Raw genomic sequence first — 6,893 nt, forward strand, 5'->3', positions numbered from 1 at the left:
ATTTAGAAGCTGCCTATTTAATAAACATAGGAGCACAGAGACACAAACATTAGGAAAATGATTTGGCTAAAAAGAACAGTTTGCATGTGTTTTAGATGTTTTACATTTTAGAGTTTTTTTTATCCCATGAATGTTTTACTTTGAAAAGTTAGATGCTGAAGCAAACTCTTGAACTGAACTCCCTGGAGAGCAGTTCACTCAAGTCTCAGGACTGCTTAGCTTGGAACAGCTCTTTGAATGGGGTAGGAGTGTGTCAGTTCATTTCGGGCAAGAATTGTAAAATAAGATAAATTTAAAGTTGTTTTACAAGTAAGCCTATAACTAAACCACAGATACCGTATATTATTTCTTGTTCTGTGACCAATAAAAGTCGCTGGAGAATGGTGACCCTCAATAAAGCCCTTGCCTTCAAGAAAACTATAAGAAGGGGACCACTTGGTTTTGGGCAGTCCAGCAATAAATGTACATGTGTACATCTGTTCCACAAATTATGACATTTACAGGACACTCTTACATTGGTGTTTTGGAAGAGTAATTTTCATCCTTTCTAGAAAGAGGCTGTGAAGTCCATTTGAATGTGAGGTTGCAATTCTTTACCACTGGCATGCAAATAAAAACGAGCACAGCAAGTTGGCGAATCTGCCACGGTTTTGTTGGAAATATGGCTTGTGGTTCTGAGAAGAGTTGCTGAAAAGGTAAGAACATTGATTCCTAGCAAGTCTACTATACCTAAAGAGTTAGAAACCTAAATGATTTGTGGTTTCTGCTGTGGCAGAGCAGATGATGGGCTCATTTTCTGTCACTTCATCTTTCTGTGAGGGGGCAACTAACAGAAATTTTAGTAATTTGTTAAATACCTGTTGTGAAGTGAGTCTTTTATTTATTTATTTATTTTTGGTGCCAGGGATTGAACTCATGACCTTGTGCTTGCCAGGCAGGTACTTACGCCACTGAGTTAAATCCCCACCCTTGAAGTGAGTCTCTTTTGTGATCCATCTGACTGTTCATGTAAATACAACCAGAGTTTGTTGTACTTGTTCCTTGGCTACTGCATGGTTGTATTATAGTTCTTTTAAGGGACTGTGTTCAGGACATCAGACTCAGCAGTCTTAGTACAAACAGGGGCCAGGTTGTCAGCTATCACCCCTTGAGGCTGGAGAGAGTCCTTAGAATGGCTTGGTAATCTTTCATTTTTTAAAAATAGTGTGTAGATTCTTTATAATTGTTTTATTATTGTTTTTATTATTGTTTTATATTTAAATTGTTTTTATTATTGTTTTATTAACAATTGTTATAATTGTTTTATTATTGAGACTGTTAATATGCATGAGAACTGAGAAAATAGCATAGTGAACTAGGACAGAGCTGCCACCTGTTACCCCACGGCGGGAGCACAGGACAGGCTGTAGTGCTCGTGGAAAGGACAACCCCAGAGCCTGTGTCTCTGAGTCTCCGCTGTGCCTGGACATCACCACTATAACCTGTCTACCACAAGACCCTTGTGTGCAAAGCCCCTGAACTGATACTCACCCCCTCTCTCGCTTCATTCCTTCCTTCTTCCATGCTGGATATGAACCCAGGGCCTTGTACATGGTAGGCAGATGCTCACCACTGCACTTACCCCCAGCCCTTACTTGTCTCTTTCTGTACATTGGCTGTAGAGTGTAGAGTCCTTGTTATCTTACACTCTCTTAGGTTAAGACTTAATGTTTGGGCTGAGAGCATTGTCATTGAGGTAAGCATTTCTTGGGAATTCTGTTTACATTCTCCCTTGGCTCTCAGCACCTTCTTTCTTGGCCTGGTCTGTGAGCACCTAGTAGGTATGGCTGCAGGTTCCCCACCCATCAGATTTGTCACTCAGAACAGAAGTTTCTCTGTGGCTGTGAAGGAGCAGCACCAAGGCTGGTATAGGCCATGTGGTGTGTGACAAGTCCTAAGTGCCCAGAATGGGTGTTGGCCTTTCAGTTCTGCTCATCACACGCACAGTCACAGCCAAGAGATCCCCATGTCAGGATAAAGCCAGCCTGCACTCAGGAACCACCACTGCCTCATGGGCTTAGCAGGAGGGCAGGTGTTCACTCCCTGACCCTGATTTTAAGATTAAATAACTTTGCCTGACACCTTGAGATTTAAACTTTGCATTCTGATTGGCTTGTAAATATATATTTTATCTGATTTTCCAAACTTCACTTCTGCCTGAGCTGTGTGAAATACACTTTTACATCCAGGAGACCATAGTCACTGCAGATCTGAGAGTCCCTGTGGCCATTCCCTTCTTGTTTAGAACTTAATACTCCCTTCTTGTTTAGAATTCAGTTTTGTTGTTTGGTTGGGGTCTTTTGTTTTGTTTTTTGGCACTGGGGATCAAACTCACAACTTTGCACTTGCCAGGCAGGCATTTATGCCGCTGCGCTGTATCTCCTACCCAGAATACAGTTGATCAGAGAAATTTCTAGGCAATGTTTAGTTTAACAGGAAATTCTTTTTTTTTTTTTTCTTTTTACCGGTACCGGGGATTGAACTCACGACTGCCTGCTTGCAAGGCAGGTCCTTATGCCGCTCCCGCCCCAGGAAGTTCATTTTTAATACTGCTAATAAAATGTTATAATAACACCTCCACAGGGTATTACTGGGTGGGGGAGAAGCACCAGTGATTGAACCCAGGGTTAGCTAATTTTGAGACAAGATTTTACTAAGTTGGCTCAATTGCTTAAGCTGGCTTCCTTTTTTCTTTCTTTTCTTTTTTTTTTTTTGTAACGGGGATTGAACTCAGAGCCTTGTAGGTACTAGGCAAGCACTCTCACTACTGAGCTACATCCCCAACCCTAGGCTGAGCTTTATCTAGGAATCCTCCTGCATCAGCCTTCCAGAATGCTGGAATTGTAGGTATACACCATCACTGCCAGTGGAATATTGTATTTGTATAAGTTAAAAGCAAAGTAAAATAAAGCACTGTCACATTCCGCATCTAATTTCACCTTCACAGGGTCAAGTCAGGTACTGGGCCCTGGAAGTTGAGAGCCTGGGCTGGAGGCTGGGGTTGGCTCATCCACACCTGGGAGCAGCCTGCTCTGGAGCAGGTAGTAAGCAAGGGACTCAGATTTTGTGGATTGGAATCTTGTTCTTTCAACATTTTCTTATGAAAATTTCAGACATGTTTGCTAGAATTCTTTTTCTTGTATATGTTTTCCATTTTTTCCCTCTTATTGTGACATAAGGGTCATTAGAGATGGTTGGCGTAAGTGGCAGGGGTAGTCATTATCCAGGCAGGTTTTTTACCATTTTAAAATTGAACAGTAGTGGAGAAGCAAATTATTATTCATTATCTCTGTGTTAGAGATGTGTGGAGTATTGGTAAAAGGAAAATAATCAGAAATGTATGAGGATAAACATTGAAGTGAAAGAAGATATTCTTCAAGATTTCATTTGGAAACAAAATAACTGATAATTATACAAGTGGAGCCATTCTTCTTCACATTATTTATTCTGTAAGTCCTTATCAAATTGTCATAAACACATATTAAGAGCCAGACTACAGGCCAGAAAACATGTACAACACATAAGACAGTTATACTGAGTCAAAGTACACTTTTAGATACATTCTCCATACTGGATTACAGTAACTCGTCTTCTCTCTCATTTTTTCCTATTGTATATCTTTTATTTTGCATTTTATTTATACAGTATATTGGGTTTCTTATACAAGAGAAACCATGCAATATTGAAGCTTGTGTGTCTGATTCACTTCACGTAGCATTATGGTATCAGGGTGCATCCATTTTTCTATAAATGACTCAAGTTTATCCTTGTGGCAGAGCAGTACTCCAATGTCTGTAAGTACAGATCCACTCATCTGCTGTTTATATACAATCCACTCATCTGCTGTTTATATACAGATCCACTCATCTGCTGTTTATATACAGATCCACTCATCTGCTGTTTATATACAGATCCACTCATCTGCTGTTTATATACAGATCCACTCATCTGCTGATGGACATAACAGGCTACTTTTAAGATTAGCAATTATGAATCGTGCTTCTGTAAACATGGATATGCATGTATCACTATGATAATTCTTTTAGGGTGATACCTAGAAGAAATAGTTGGGTCAAATGGAATTTCTGGTTCTAGGTTTTTTGTTTGTTTGTTTGATTTGTTTTGCTTTGCTTTGTTTGTTTTGAGGGATTGCCATACTGATTTCCATAGTGTGTATACCAGTCTACACTCTCACCAACATTGGAGAGATGGGCTCTTTTTTCCCCACATCCTTGCCGGCATCTGTTACTTGACTTTTTCATGATAGCCATTGTTTCTGGAGTGAGATGGAATCTCAGAGTTGTTTAAATTTGTATTTCTCAAAGCCCAGTGATGTTGAACATTGTTTCATGTATTAGCTGTTTGTACTTAATGTGAGAAGCATCTGTTTCTTTCAGATGCCTGTTTTTGGAGTGGGTCTTTAAATTTGGGGGTCTGATTTTTTTCAGTTCTTTGTATATCCTAGACATTAGTCTTTTGTCTGAGGAGTAGTTGATAGATTTTTTTCCCGTTCTGCGGGTTGTCTCTTTACTCTGTTAGTGTTTTTATTATAGTAGTTTTCTCGTATGACTTCAAATTGGGGATTGTGATGCTCCCTATCTTAGCCTTTGTTGCCCAGAATTGCTTTTGCTATTCTGGATCTCTCCTAGTTCTTATGAATTTTACAATTGTTTTCATTGTGAGGTATGCTGTTGGTATTTTGATTGGGATTGCATTAGATCTGTGTAACAGTTTTTGGAAGTGTACCCATTTTATTTATGTCAATTCTGCCTATCAAAGAACAGGATGTCTTTCCATTTTCTGATATACTCTTAAATCTCCTTTTTCAGAGTACTGTCATATTCCATCTTTCACTTTGTTTGTTAAAATCCTCCTGTCATGGTTCATGTCAGTGGCCCCAGGCCTCTCATGTGTTTGCATTATGTATTTGTGGTTGGTTCATTGCCTAGCGGTTGGATTGATGATGTCAGTGCTACACCCACATGGGGTGGAGCCAACATACAATGTAATGGCAGGAAGAAGATATGCCTTGCTCTCTTGCTGGTTTCGCCTTGCTGTTTGTAGCCATGATAAACTGTGGCCCTGCCATGCCACCTTCATTGGAGCCAACCGAGTATGGAACTGAAACCTCCAAAAACTGTAAGAAATAAACCTTTCCTTTCCCAACTTTGAGTAGGTAATTTGTCTCAGCAACAAGTAAAAAGTAACTAAGACAATTCCTAAGTATTTCATTATTAATGCTATTTTAAAAGATGTGGTCCCCCTAATTTCTCTCTCAGGCAGTTTGTATACAGGAATGCTGGGAATTTTCTTTGTTTTGTCTTATTTTTGTTTTTGTTTTGTTTTTTGTCTTTTTGAGTCAGGATCTCACTATGCAGTTGAAGCTGACCTTGAGCTCGCTTTGTAGGCCAGGCTAGTCTCAAACTCCCAGCATCCTCCTGCCTCAGCCTCCCTAGTGCTGAGATTAAAGATGTGCATCACCACTCCTAGCTAGGAATGCTATTACTTTTTGATTGTTGATTTTGTATCCTGCTATGCTGCTGAATTTGGTTACTAAGTCTAAGAGTCTTTTGGTACAGTTTTTGGTGTCCTCTATGTAGAGTATCATGTCATTAGCAAAAAAGGATAATTTAACTTCTTCCTTTCCTATCCATAGCCTTTTATTTCTTTCTCTTGTCTAATTGCCCTGGCTAATGTTTCCAGAACTATATTGAACAGTGGTGACTGTGAGCAGAATGCAAGAAATAACATACAACAATGTGCTACATACAAGAAACACGTTTAACTCTAATAGAAGTTCATAGAACTGAAAGTCAAAGGATAGAAAACAGTACTCCAAGTGACAGAAACTCAGGAAAAGGCAGACCTATTCTGGTGGCACACAAAGTATATTTCAAACCAAGACTGATCAGAAGAGAATAGAAAGTCACTGCTTTTTTCTTTTTCTTTTTTTTTTTTTTTGTACCAGAAATCAAACTCAGGACCTTGCACTTGCCAGGCAGGACAGGCACTGTGCCACTGAGCTAAATCCCTGGCCCAGTCACTACATACTTGTTAAGGAAACAATCCAAGAGAAAGACGTAACAATCATATATGCACTAAATACTGACATACTCATCTATATAAAAACACTAATCTATGAAAAATCAGATAGAAACCAATACAATGTAATGAAGGATCTCAGTACCCCACTGTTACAAATAGATCAACTACACAAAAAAAGAAACAAAGACATATCAGAGCTGAACCAAACTTTAGACAAATGGACTTAGTAGATATCTACAGAGTATTCCACTCCACAAAAACAGAATATATGTTCTTCTTGGGACTTCTCCAGATACATATGAATCCCAAAGCTGAATCAAGAAAATATAAATTCTAAAAAAAAAAATTCTGAATAATCCATCAGTCAATGAAATTGAAAGTATAATTTTAAAATTACCTATAAAGAAAAGCCCAGGTCCTGGTCAATTCACTTCTGTAATTCTACAAGAAATTTAGAGAAGATGTAATGCCTCTACTCCTCAACAATTCTTTTTTTTTTTTTTTTTTTTTTTTTTTTGGTCTTTTTCATTTTTATCGGTACCAGGGATCGAACTCACGACCGCACACTTGCAAGGCAGGCACTTATGCCGCTGAGCTAAATCCCCAGCCCCAATTCTTTAATGAAATTTAAAGGGAAGGAATACTCCCAAACTCATTCCTGGAAGCAAGCATTAACCTGATGCCAAAACCTGAAAAGAATCCAACTGAATTGAAGCTAGAGGCCAATCTCCTTAATGAACATAGATGAAAAATTCTCAGTTCTCCTGGTTCCAGGAGATCTACGTCTCTTATTCTTCCCCAGGTTGTTA

Source organism: Cavia porcellus, unplaced genomic scaffold (assembly GCF_034190915.1).
Source record: "Cavia porcellus strain 051 isolate PalLab524CR breed Dunkin Hartley unplaced genomic scaffold, mCavPor4.1 scaffold_13, whole genome shotgun sequence".
NCBI classification, from domain to species: Eukaryota; Metazoa; Chordata; class Mammalia; order Rodentia; family Caviidae; genus Cavia; species Cavia porcellus.